The 13277-nt window shown below is 47.1% G+C and overlaps 1 long non-coding RNA gene and 1 pseudogene across 2 annotated transcripts; one reads left to right on the top strand and one right to left on the bottom strand.

Annotated features, from left to right (window-relative positions):
- Positions 1-886: 886 nt before the first annotated feature.
- LOC115297749 lies at positions 887-1883 on the bottom strand (annotated as a pseudogene).
- Positions 1884-7965: 6082 nt separating this feature from the next.
- On the top strand, positions 7966-12608 carry LOC115298018. 2 transcript variants are annotated; one of them, XR_003911561.1, is made up of 2 exons: positions 7966-8063; positions 12432-12608. It is a non-coding gene; the product is annotated as an uncharacterized LOC115298018 (long non-coding RNA). The 2 variants fall into 2 exon arrangements; XR_003911562.1 differs by having other exon boundaries at positions 12356-12608.
- Positions 12609-13277: the final 669 nt, after the last annotated feature.

Below are 13277 nucleotides of genomic sequence, written 5' to 3'. Positions count from 1 at the left end.
TGGAACCTGAGCCATGAGTTGAAAATGGGTAGTCTCGAAGCAGTGGAGGGAGTGAAGAAGAGATGGAGGAATGCATTTGTGGTGGGAGAAATGACAAGCTCAGAAGCTTGAGGGAGAAATATGCAAGATGTGTTCAAAAGGACTATTGAAGGGCGCCTGGGCGGCTTTGTCGGTTGAATGTCTGACTTCTGGCTCAGGTCACCATCTTGTGGTTCGGTTCATAGGTTCGAGCCCCGTGTGGGGCTCTGTGCTGACAGCTCAGAGCCTGGAGCCTGCTTCAAATTCTGTGTGTCCCTCTCTCTGCCCCTCCCCTACTCATGCTCTGTCTCTCTCTCAAAAATTAAAAAAAACATTAAAAAATAAAAAAAGATAAATGGAGTATTGAGAAATTATGAACAGGAGTTTGGTCTGGCTTAGCAGGTCCTTAAACCCTAGGCTGTGGGGTGTGACTACTCTTCTGAAAATTTTTTCTGTAGCTTTCTCAAAAGGATGCTGCTGTTGCCCACTTCTCCCGTCACTGGGGGCAGCGGTTGGATTAGGAGCCCTCCTTCCTTCCCAGTGCTACTTCTGAGTCATTTTTAGCATGGAGGCCTTATTCCTATGGCTGTCCTGTCATCCAGTTCACCACCTTTGCCCTGCCCGCTCCCTACTTCATGATTATTTCCTCTCATTCCTGCAGATTTGGGAGAGGCGGTATCATCCATCAAGAATGTGGGCTTGAGGAGTCAGGTATTCCGGGGTTCCGGTTTCAGGCATGCCATTGTGTAGCTATGTGATCTTGGACAAATCACTTAATATCTGAACTTGCGTTGTCTTAGATGTAAAATGGGATAGAAAGAGTAACCATCTTGTAGAGAGTGGCTCTTGGCATTCAACACTCATTCCACTAGAAAGCCAACAAATAATCATCAATCGATGAATGTTCTCTGAAGGACTTGAGGTAGAGAATAAAGAGGGCCTGCATTGGGGAGGGGGTATGGAGGGGGTACCACTGAAGCCAAGACCCGAAGGAAGAGAAACAGAGATTATATGGGGTTAAGATATGTGGGAGCACTTGGCACAGTGCCGGAGCGTACGTGGTTCCCAGTTGTACCAAGTGCGTGAAAAGCTGAAATCCTAAAATGTTCATCCTCCAACCTTCCTCCTTTCTTGGTCTGGCTTTTGGCTGCCGCCCCCTCCCCCCACCACCTGCCCCCACCTTGGTCTCTGGATCCACAAGAATCACCTGAGCAGCAGCTATGATTCCATGAATTTTTGTCTGTAGCTCTCTGAGCTCTTCCCTGTGCAGCAATAGCAGAATTTGAGCACCTCATGAAGAACTGCATTTCCTGTTCTGAGATAGTCTTATCTAAGGCTCCAGGCAAGCACTCTTTTGTTTGATTTGCTTTGGCAACTGCATCTCATCCCGGGAGTCAGGAGCTCTTGGAGGAAAATGTAAACTGCCTTGAGCATTACCAGGTCATCACCCTGACTTCCCAGAGAAGGTTAACCAAAGCCAGTGCGTCAGCTTTAAAACGGAGTTATTTACATCCAGACAGATCGATGGTTCTGCATTTTTAGTTGCACTGCCGATACGTCTGGCATTATTCGGTACCGCGTTCTCGTACTTTTCAGCATTTTCTCCATGTTTACATCTAACAGCTAGCCCAAAAAGGCAGTCTGTTGCATCTTTGGCGATCTTGAATCTTGAAAGGACAGTTAACATATCTGAAATACTTTTCAAAGAAACTGGGCCAGTCACTGCTGTGGATGTTTCTTAAGTTACTTCTGCCTTCAGTCTTGTAGTGTCTGATTTCCTGGTCTTTGGGCTAAATAAAAAAGTTTCTAAGTTAGGTGACATCTTTGCAGTCGAAGCTGGCATGGTTGTGGCATGCTTGTGACATGGTCCTGGCTTCTCGCTGTTTTCCCCCTGGGCTTCTGCTGGTGGCGGGAGAGGTGAGGAGGACTGGGCGGCACAGACAGCCAGTGGTGACATGGCAAGGGTAGCCTGTGAGTTGTTTGACCTCAATACCAGTGACTTACCTCTGCTTCACCTAAGTGGCTACACCCTGGCTACACCCCGGGCCTTGCATCACCTAGAACTCTCTCATTTCTTAACTCTTAAATTCAGGTCTTGAGCCTTAAAGGCTCTGTATGGAAGACAAAGCTTTACCCTCATTCTGTCTGGGCTTCTGGCTGGACCTGAGAATTAACTTGACCAAGACAGATTAACGGGAGAAGAGCACATGGATGTTTACGTGGACCTGGGAGCCCCCAGAGGAAAATGAAGATCCAAAAAGCAGAAAGGCCCAAGTGCTTAGGTACCAGGTAGAGCAAAGAGAGGTAGTTGTGGAAAAGTAACTGAAATCCATGGAAAGGCTAAGGGAAGGTAGGAATTGTTCTGACACGGTCTGTTAGGACAGAATTACTCCCCATCCTTGGTGATCAGAATGTTTCTTTCCTCCTGGTGTAGGAGGGCATCTTTCACATGAGAATTTTATCTCCTGCTTTCAGGAAGAAAAGTGGGGGAGACTGACCTTTGTAGCTTCTGTTTGTCAAGTGCCTTTAGCTTAAAATAATCCTTATGCCAAAGTGGCATATACTGAGGTGGCACATTCTGCCACTCTTCAGCTCTGCCTGGACAAGATCTTTTGGTAAGGGTTATTCATGGAAGTGAAGCAAACAGAGGAAGGCAACCAGATGTTGGAGGTTTGGATCCTCAAAGGACCCCCAGAGCTGTCCAGCACAGCCTCCGCTGCCCAAAAGGCAACTGACACACATCCAAAAGAAAACTCCCCATCTTCTCTCTGAAATCCACTCCTCTTCTTGTGTTCCCTACTCAGTTCATATGACCACCATCTGCCATAGAAATCAGTGTGCAAACACTTGACTTCTGTCCTTTGTTTGCCCTTCCCCTAAATACATAATCAATCTCTAATCCGTCGCCGCTCCTGGCAAAACGTATGTTGAAGTCTTAACCCCCAGAACCTCAGAATGCGACCTTGTTTGGAAACAGGGTCATCGCAGGAAATAGTGAAGATGAGGTCATGTAGGGAGGGTGGGTCCTTGATCCAATACACCTGGTGTAGGTATAAGAAGAAGATGTGAAGAGACAGACACACAGCGAGGCACCATGGGATCACAGAGGCAGAACCGAGAGTAGGCAGCTGCAAGCCCAGGAACACCAGTGATTGGAGGCCACCTCCAGAAGCTAGGGAGAGGGAAGGAAGTCCTACCCAGAGTCTTGGAGGGAGCATGGCCTGGCTGACGGCTTGCTTTTGGAGGCCTAACCTCCAGAACTGTGAGATAATACATTTCTGTTATTGAAGCCACCACATTTGTGGCACTTTGTTACGTCAGCCCCAGGAGACTCACACACGTCTGTCTTGGAAAAACCTGTAGTTCTGGCTTTCTGCTTTACTTTCACAGAGAATACTTCAGACACTTCTGGTCAAGAGTTGGTGGGGCTCTTCCAACACCAAGCAATTCTGTGACACCAGCTGGGTACTGTACAACTTAACCCACTTTTGATGCTATCTACCCAGAAATAGTGTCAGATTCCACAGGTTAAGAGTTTGGTTCCAAGAGACCGTTTCCCTCGCCCCCTGCACTTCAAATGCCCTTTGCAAGTATAGGTCCCTAAGTTACCCACAACTCTGTCGGACTTTACAGATTGGAAGTTTCCATGACCTCTTCCCCCTTGGATTTGATTATTTGCTAGAATGATCTGGCAAAACTTGCAGAAACACTTACCAGCTTATTAAAGAATATGATCGAGGATACAGATGAATAGTCAGATGAAGAGATACGTAGGGTGAGGTCGGGAGGGCCCTGAACAAAGGAGTTTCTATCTGGCTGGAGGCAGGGAGTGTCACCTCCTGGTATATGGACGCATTTGCTCACCCAGAACCTCTCTAAACCCTGTGTCACTGGGGGGGAGGCTTCCTTATATAGGCATGATCGATTATTGCTATTTTTTTAAATGTTTACTCATTTTTGAGAAGGGAAGAGAGGTAGAAGGGGGGAGGGGCAGAGAGAGAGGGAGACACAGAATCCAAAGCAGGCTCCAGGCTCTGAGCTGTCAGCACAGAGCCCAACGTGGGGCTCGAACCCACAAACTATAAGATCATGACCTGAGCAGAAGTTGGCTGCTCAGGCCAACTGAGCCCCCCAGGCGCCCCTAGGCATAATTGATTATTAACTCAATTTCCAGCCACTCTCCTCTATCTGGATAAGTGGTGGTGGGGGTGGCTGGAAATGCTAAGGTTCTAAGGATGGTGTGGTCTTCCTGGTGAGCAGGCCCCTTACAGAGCCGCCAGGAGCCCACTCAGGGTCCCTTCATTATAACAAAGAGGCTCCTAGTGCTCTTCTCACTTAGGAATTTACAAGGGTTTGGGGAGCCCTGTGTCAGGGACTGGGGACAAAGACCAAATATGTATTTCTCACCATAAATCACACTATCCCAGGGCCCTAATCCATTCACTCTCTCTGCCTCAGGTCACCGAATCCTCATTTGCTGTAAAAGTCACTGAACTGGTTTCCCAGTTTCCAGTGTTGATTTCTTTCCGTTCATCCTCCATGTAAGAGCCTGAATGAGCTTCCCGAAGCTCAGTTCCTGCCCTTAAAGATCAGTTCTGAACTCCTTACCTGATACTGACTTTCCAGCTCTGATACGCACCACGCTTCCCAGCTACTCTTGAAGATTGCAATTCCCTAAGGGTTCCTATAGTGTTTGACCTGGGGACTTAATGCCCATTAGATGTCCCTTCCCCCAAGCCATCCTCGGCTCCCCAACACAGAGTGCCCCCCGCTGCATGCGGTCTTAAAGCCCGGTTCCTACCAGATCAGAGCCCGGTTCCATTTATTAGGATGCATACCTCCTTGTCTGCTGCCTCCCTCATCAGTCCGTAAGCTCCTGTGGGCAGGGACTGGGTCTTCGAAGTGTGACAGCAGCAGTGACCAGCAGTGACCGGCCCATCTCAGGTGCTCAGCATGTTGAACTGAAGGCAGCAAAGGGCTGATCACTTTTACCGCCCTTCCCCCAGGTTTCGGATTTTGAAAGCTTTTCACCACTAAAATCAATTTATTTATTAAGTTAACCTGTTTGGCCTTCTCAGGGGATTAATGAATGAGATTCTTTTAATATTGAAAACTGATGGAAGAATTGCCAGCTGTTTTCTTCTGGGGGAATAACTCAGCACCTAGCAGTCCTGGTTTTTTTTGTTTTTGGTTTTTTTTTGGTAAGGTAAGCTTCACGCCCGACGTGGGACTTGAACTCACAACCTCAACATCAAGAGATGCTCCACTAACTGAGCCAGCCAGGCACCCCTGGTGTTTGAATCTACTCTATCTTCCCAAATTTAATTGATCATAAAGTGAGGTCTCAGGAAGAGAAATGACTTTGTAAGGTTAACAGTGAGTGAGCAATGACATGAAGCTAAAACCCAAGTTTTCTGACTCTCTCTGGGATTCTTTCTCCTCCTTCCCATAGCTAAGCCAGGTGTGGGTTGGTGCAATATTTAACAACTGGCTCTCTAGAGGGCGAACAAAAAGCCTTGGTTTGTAGCATTTGTCCATTTCTGCAGTGTAAAGACTTTCACCTTGGCTAATTTCAAACTACCTATACGAAGGTTTTGAACTTGAGAGTTGGTTCGAGCAGGCTCCAAATTTCCATGCTCTCTGCTTTCTTACAGATTCGTGGTGCTGGAGGGTTCAGCAATTGCTAGAGCATGCTAAATCCTGGCAGTGCAGTGATCCACATGGCTATAAATAAAAATAAAGGCTCCCAAAGGAATGACCTGCTGAAAATATGACAAGATGGAAAACTTATACGAATAGAGAGGGCTGTTCACTGTCATACGTTAGAACCAAAAGCCAGCGATAACCTCCACGGAGATGAGTTAATGAACCAGAAATACAAGTCCCCTGCAGATTCTCTTTGTAGCTTTTCTGATTTATCGCAGGCAAAAATAATTGCTTCTTCCGAGGAGTTCTCTACTCAGTCGCTTTTTTATTTTTAGACTCTCCCAGGGAATCTATCCACACTCCCTCAGATGGCATACAGACCTTTCCCAAGTAGTTTCAAAGGAGGTGGGGTAGGGTGGCGGGACGAATACAGGCTTTGGGGCTTGAGCAACTTTGGGCTCAACTCCTGTCCCACCGCTTACTGCTCTGAGGCCTCAGGCTGGTCTCAGAAACCTCTTGGCCTCAATGTCTTCAGTCTTTTTTTTTTTTAATTTTTTTTTAATGTCTTTTATTTATTTTTATGAGAGACAGAGAGAGACAGCGTGAGCAGGGGAGGGTCAGAGAGAGAGGGAGACACAGAATCCGAAGCAGGCTCCAGGCTCTGAGCTAGCTGTCAGCACAGGGCCTGACTCGGGGCTCAACCCCACGAACTGTGAGATCATGACCTGAGCCGAAGCCGGCTGCTTAACCGACTGAGCCATTCAGGCTCCCCTCAATGTCTTCAGTCTTAGCTACCTTCCTGGTAAGGTTGATATAAAGGTGAAACAAGGCAAGACATGTCAGGTGCCTAACATGCCATCTGGCACATGTTAAGGATACAGGGAATACCTGTTCTCTTCTTTCACGGGTTAAGCGTTTCCTGCCTGTTCAAATTGTCAGGACATTTTTGAAGAGCTTGCTTTTCTGTGAATGAATTAGTTCATTTACTCAGTCTCCTCACAAATACTTGGAGCCAGAAAGTTTCTCTGCAGACTCCTTCTCTCGTTCCATTGTCTTTATTATCTAGTGGTTTTGCAGAACTAGGACACGGGTGAGGTCTTGGGCTCAGGGGTCGGGGAAGCAAGGTAAGATCCAGAGAAACGTGTTCTTTTCTTTAATGTTTTTTTTAAAAATGTTTTTTATTTATTTTTGAGAGACAGAGAGAGACAGAGCATGAACAGGGCAGGGGCAGAGAGAGAAAGAGACACAGAATCCGAAGCAGCCTCCAGGCTCTGAGCTAGCTGTCAGCACAGAGCCCACCGCGGGGCTCAAACCCACGAACCATGAGATCATGACCTGAGCTAAAGCTGGACACTCAACTGACTGAACCACCCAGGCGCCCCGAAAGGTGTTCTTAAATATGAACCAAAGTGCTAAGGGACTGTCATGAGAAATGTGTTCATGATTACATCTCATCAAGGAGAGCCATTAACTGTGAATAACACTAGTGCCCCCACTAAGGGCTGGGTACTTAACCCACAGCCCTAAACCTTCACACAAACTTCGTGGGGGTAGAATGATCCCCATTTTGCTGATGAGAAAACTCGCCTTCAGAGAAGTCCATGCATTCGATCTATAATGTTCCTTGTGCACCTACACAGGAACATTGCTAGGCACCATCCTAGGCATTGGGTAGGCCTAGGCATTGGAGATGGAGCACAGACAAAACGGACAAAAGCTCCTGCCCTCCTGGAGCTGATATTAACAAGGCAACCAACAGGATAAATAAGTATGTCACATGGTGCTTAGTGCCATGGAGAAAAATAAAGCAGAGCCGGAGTTGAGGGTCAAGGGGAGGCTGCAATTTGATTTAAGGTGATCCAGGAAGGTCTCCTGGAGAATGTGAGACAAGGAGGAGGGGGAGGGGCTGGGCCATGTGGATAACTGGTTCCGAAACTTGCTGAGATTACTAGAAGTGACCTAGGGCCCAAGGACTGCTGTTTGTCAGGCTCAGAAGCCAGCGCGCTTATTTACCAGGTCTCTTTCTCAAGCAGTACTGCTGTCCTCCAGGAAGGGGTGTGTGTGTGTTATATTTCCCTGGACTGATCCTGTTGGGACCCAAGGTTCCCTACTGACCCCTTCCAGAGGCTGAGGCCTCCCACAGCTGATTTTCACGGAAACTTGGCAACTTCCTAGCTGCCCCGCCCTGGCCCTGCACCACATTCCTATGGCTTTATTTGTGTGCTTTGGAGCTCTGCCAGGGCTGGGCCTGGGACAGGTTGCCATGGCGATCTCCCACTCTTTCCAGATAGAACTTCTCAGGGATGTTGCCCTTGGGCCTGAAATAGTTCAGGCCTGCTCCCAACCCACAGCAAGATGAACTCTGGCGTGGTGAACGGAGTTGGGAAACCGGACCCTGGGTGAGAGAGATCTCTGAGGAGCGGGCTGCAGGGACCCAACCCCCCACCAAGGCTTACAGTTGGGGATGGCTTTTCTTAGGCTGCCATGACACCTCCTTCTTCCAGTTGTTACATTCCCGTTGTTATATTCAGAGCCTGCTTCTGAGAGCCCTGCTGAAACAGAAGCTTTTTTAAGAGATCAGTCTCATGGAGGTATGATTGCGCATGATAAAATGCACCCTATTTCAAGCGTGCAGTTTGAGGAGTTTTGACAGTGTATACACTGGGGGAATGACCATTGCAACAGAGATATAAAACTTTTCCATCGACCCAACATTTCTTCTGATGCTTTGCAGTTATCCCCTTCCCACACCCTTGGCTCCAGGCCACAGCTGACCTGTGGTTTGTCACCGCAGATTCTAGAAGCTCTTAGAAATGGACTCATCTAGCGCATGCACGGGTGGTGGGCTTCTTTTCTTAGCATGATGTGTTTGAGGTTTCATCTGAGTGGCTGCACGTACTGGTGTCAGAGTACTTTTCAATGCTGGGTCTGTTGTGCAGAGTGGCCACCGTTTGACTGTGGATAGGCGTTCGGAATGTTTTCGGGTTTTGGCTGTTACAAACCCGGTTGCTATGTACAAGTCTGTGTGAACATATCCTCTCCTCTCATTTACTGTGAGTAATGCCCCAAGTGCAGACGGCCGTAGCACATGGTGGTAAACGCATACTTACCTTTTTATTTTTATAACTTTTTATGTCTTTTATTTTATTTTGAGAGACAGAGACAGAGGGCAAGCGGGGGAGGAGCAGAGAGACAGGGAATCACAGAATCCGAAGCAGGCTCCAGGCTCTGAGCTAGCTGTCAGCACAGAGCCCGACGCGGGGCTTGAACCCACAGACTGTGAGATCATGACCTGAGCTGAAGTCGGACGCTTAACCGACTGAGCCACCCAGGTGCCCCATACTTACCTTTTTAAGAAGCTGCCAGCCAGCGTGTTTGGAGGCAGACCTAGGGGTAGACTCCCAAGGACTGGAAAGTCAAGGACTCCTGAGTACAGTGCAGAGAGGATTTCCAAGGCAGCAAAAAGGGAGACGGGGGTCCTTTAATGGTAACCTGCGTGGTTACTTGGGGAAGTCCACGAACACCTCCTGGTAGGTGATGAGGTTTTCGCAGTGATAGTGGGATTCGTGGGGTCCAGAGCCAACAGCCAAGAAAGAATTCTTGGTGATTTCTTTGGTGCAATAATGTGATTTTATTAAAGCACAGGGACAGGACCTGTGGGCAGGTAGAGCTTCCTGGGGACCAAGAGGAGAGATGGATTATTTGCCATGGAGTTGGGGGAGGTAAAGTCCAGGGGAAGTTTCCAAAGAGATTTTCATATGCTACAGAAGACTCCCAGGATACTTGGGCCTAGCTATTGTCATGCTAAGGTTGTTTGTCCCTCAGGCAAAGCAGTAGCTTAAACCAGAAGGGAACTCCCTGACTCAAGTATCCCAATGGGCTTCGGGTTATATGGAAATTTAATTTTACCAGCCATCTCCTTCTGCCTTTGTTTTCCACCTCAGTAGGTAGCTGCGAACCGGGTAAGAGTCTGGTAGGGAAGTGGCCACACATTCAGAAGTAACGTCTGAAGACTGTGTAGTATCCAAGATTTCTTTATCACCCCCAAAACCCAGAAACCACCAGGGAGACCGAGTCGCGCATGCAAAAGCAAAGGGCTTTATTACGGGTTTAGGCTCACAGACTTTACAGGCGTGGTGGATCCGTGCTGAGAGCCCCGAACAAAGGTGGGGTAGGACTTTTATGAGTTTGGGAAGGGGGAGTTACAGGACATTGTGACATAGGTACAGTGATCCAATTATTATTACACAATATTATTGACAGCAGGTTTATCCAATTACAACATTTAGAGTGTCAACCAATCACAGAGTAGACCCAGGACCCAGGACCCTCACATAGGGCGTAACTAGCCTTAGGCAATAACTGATCTAGGCCTGCCCTTAGGCATGTTAAGGGTATTACAAGGGTGGTCCCTCTTGCCTTGGGCAATGTGTGCCCTTCTATTGTCTCAAACCTGCATCCTTACAACAATGGGGTGACTGGGTGAAAGGGAGATCCTGGAGAATTTAGAAAGATGTGGTGGAGGGAATGGGATTCAAGATCACAGACACCAAAATCTGAGCACAAAATCTGGTTCTCAGTGATCAACAGCTCCCTTCAGGGCAGCTTGCTTTTCTGTCCCATTTTTCACTTTGGTCTGTCTGCTCTTGTCCCGGGACAAAGGAAGGCAAAGAGCAGAACACACATTTGCCACTTGGTGCTGGACGCCTGACACACTTATCTCATTTCATCCTCTCAGTAACTTGGTGGGGTCTGTGTTCTTCCTCTGGTATTTGCAACCAGAAGTATTCAGAGGAAAGGGGCTGCCGGGACCTGGGGCGGCTAAGACTCCAGTGTAATCAGTAGGTGAGAGCATGAAGAGAGGCTGGAAGATGAGAGAGACAGAGAGGCAGAGGCAGAGAGAGAGAGCGACACCCAGAGCGAGGAACCACTGTGGCCACTGCTTAAGGGAGAGAAATTTCAGGAAAGAACTGAAGGCCAGCACTACATGCTACCCCAGCCTATGACTGTGGGGCCTCGGGACCTTCCACCCTCAAATACGTTGCTTTGGCATATTGGTTATTTTGAGCTGTAGGCACCTGAAAAACAACCAATGCAGGGAGAGGCTTTCTCTGAACTCCCCTTATCTGCCGAAAATTAAGTTTTCCAAAAGGAACTCCATTGTCATAGATCCCCTTCCTGGGAGCTTCATCAGTCAGACAAGATTGACTGGACCCTTATCACAGAAGAGACTAGAAGTGACATCACACTCCGATGGCTACCTGTTCTTCTAAGGGCCCATTCAGCTTTCTTGAAAATCACCCACTGTCCCCTTTCCTCCATCCCCTCTCCCCTCTCCCTATTAAAATGGTATTTAATCCTGAAGTCTAACGTTAAACCTTTGGTGGCCTTTTTCTCTTGTTAATCGTTCTTGTTAATCTTTCATTATAGGGATCTCAGCCAAGAATTCAGAAGTGTAAAGGGAAAATTATTTTTCCTCCCTTACAGAACCAAGATTTTTGGGAAGTTTTCTATGTGATGTGCACTGTGATTCCCTCCTCCAAACTTAAAGGAAAAACACAGAACACATTTCTCATCTTTGCTTTTTTTGCAGTGGTGTGTGTGTGTGTGTGTGTGTGTGTGTGTGTGTGTGAACATTAAAAAATTTTTTTGAGTTTATTTATTTTTGAGAGAGAATGAGGAGAGCAAGTGGGGGAAGAGCAGAGAGAAAGGGAGACACAGAATCCAAAGCAGACTCCAGGCTCCTAGCTGTCAGCACAGACCCCAACGTGGGCTCCAACTCATGAACCATAAAATCATGACCTGAGCCAAAGTTGGATATTTAACTGACTGAGCCACCCAGATGCCCCTTACATGTGAGATTGACTTAAGTCTTGGGTAGGTCAAATGACACTTAGTTACATTTGAGTTACATGTAAATGGAGAAACAGAAAATCATTGATTTGAGAGAATAATTTGCCCGAGATCCGACATCTGGATCCAGATTTTTAAAAAAAGATTTTATTTAAAAAATGTTTGTAAGCAAAAGCCTACACCCAATGTGGGGCTCAAACTTATGACCCCCAAATCAAGAGTCACATGTTCTACTGACTGAGCCAGCTGGGTGCCCCTGAATCCAGATTTGAACTTGGTTTTCTGAGTTCAGTGGTTTTTTTTTTTTTTTTTTCTATTTTACTGCAGTCCTGCTGTGGGTTCTAAGAACTTGCCTTAAATGCCAGGGTAAGATACCATCTTCTGTTTCATAATTTCCAAAATTTTCAAGTATTCTGTCTGCAGGTGGAATGTGGCTAGTCCATATAACCTGGGAAGGAGACCAGAACATGTCACCCTAAAATATGCCTCTTTAACGTAAGAACTATTTTGAGGGGCGCCTGGGTGGCTCAGTCGGTTAAGCCTCTGACTTTGGCTCAGGTCAGATCTCAGGTTCGTGAGTTCGAGCCCTGTGTCGGCTCTATGCTAACAGCTCAGAACCTGGAGCCTGCTTCTGGTTCTGTATCTCCTTCTCTCTCTGCCCCTCCCCCTCTCATGCTCTGTCTCTCTCTGTATCAAAAATAAATAAAACATTAAGAAAATTTAAAAAAAGAACTATTATTTTGAGCTAAAAGCAGTTAAGAAACTGCAAAAGCAGGAAAAGTTCTGTATACTTTCCCCCTTTTTGTCTAAAGATAGGATATGTTTTCCTTTACTTTAGACTCTTGTCAGCCCAGAAATGGCACCAGAGGAATCCTCACTCCATTCGTTTCCTTCCTTTATTTAACTTCATACAGTTTGTCACCCTTGGAAGCCTGAAACCACTTTGCTGTGTTCTGCCATTTCTCTTTGTTGAAGATGCTTCATAAGCCTGAGTTCTAAGCCACATCTTTGAGTTACTCAGACCTGAATTTCTCCCATGTATGCATGAGATATACATGTTAATAAAGTTCTGTTTGTTTTTCTCTTGTTAATCTGTCTTTGTTATGGAGTCCCTGCTTAGAACTTACGAAGGGCAGGGGAAAACATTTCCTAGCCTACACCCGACATCTGAAATTCACACATATGGCATCTTAATCACAGAAGCACAAAATTATATTTGCCTGCAGAAGTCTGATTAAGAAACTCACATCCCTGAGGCCTGATTTTCAGCTCTATCTGCTGAACAGGGGGTGCTCAATAACATTGAGTATAGGGGGGTGTTAGTTTTGGAATTGGCACTGTGTGAGTAGTATGCCACCTGAGCAGAGAGAGAGAGAGAGAGAGAGAGGTGAAGGGGTAGAGGTTCAGAACTGAAAGCAGCCCTAAGATAATTTAGCTTGATTCCCTCACTTTGGAATGAAGATCCGAAGCCCAAATAGGGAAGTACCTCCCCTAGACCACCACCCCAAGTCTCAGGCCGTCTCCCAGTTGGCTCAATCAGGACTTAGTCATTTTTAGGGCTCCCTGTGAACTATTTCAGTCTGTCCCAGTGTTTGGTGTTCTCATTTCCCGCTCTGTCCCATCGCATCAGTCATTTGCTTCTTTTGCCACCGCCCCCCACCCCGCAACCCCCAATCTCAGTCTGCATGGCTCCACTGGTCTGTTTGCATGTTTTCACATACAGGCTGGGAGATTCCTGAGGGGAGGGATGATGCCTAGCT

This window comes from Suricata suricatta, chromosome 8 (genome assembly GCF_006229205.1).
Source record: "Suricata suricatta isolate VVHF042 chromosome 8, meerkat_22Aug2017_6uvM2_HiC, whole genome shotgun sequence".
Classification (NCBI taxonomy): Eukaryota; Metazoa; Chordata; class Mammalia; order Carnivora; family Herpestidae; genus Suricata; species Suricata suricatta.
Note: the sequence above shows the minus strand (reverse complement) of the source record. Positions and strands in the feature narration are given on the sequence as shown.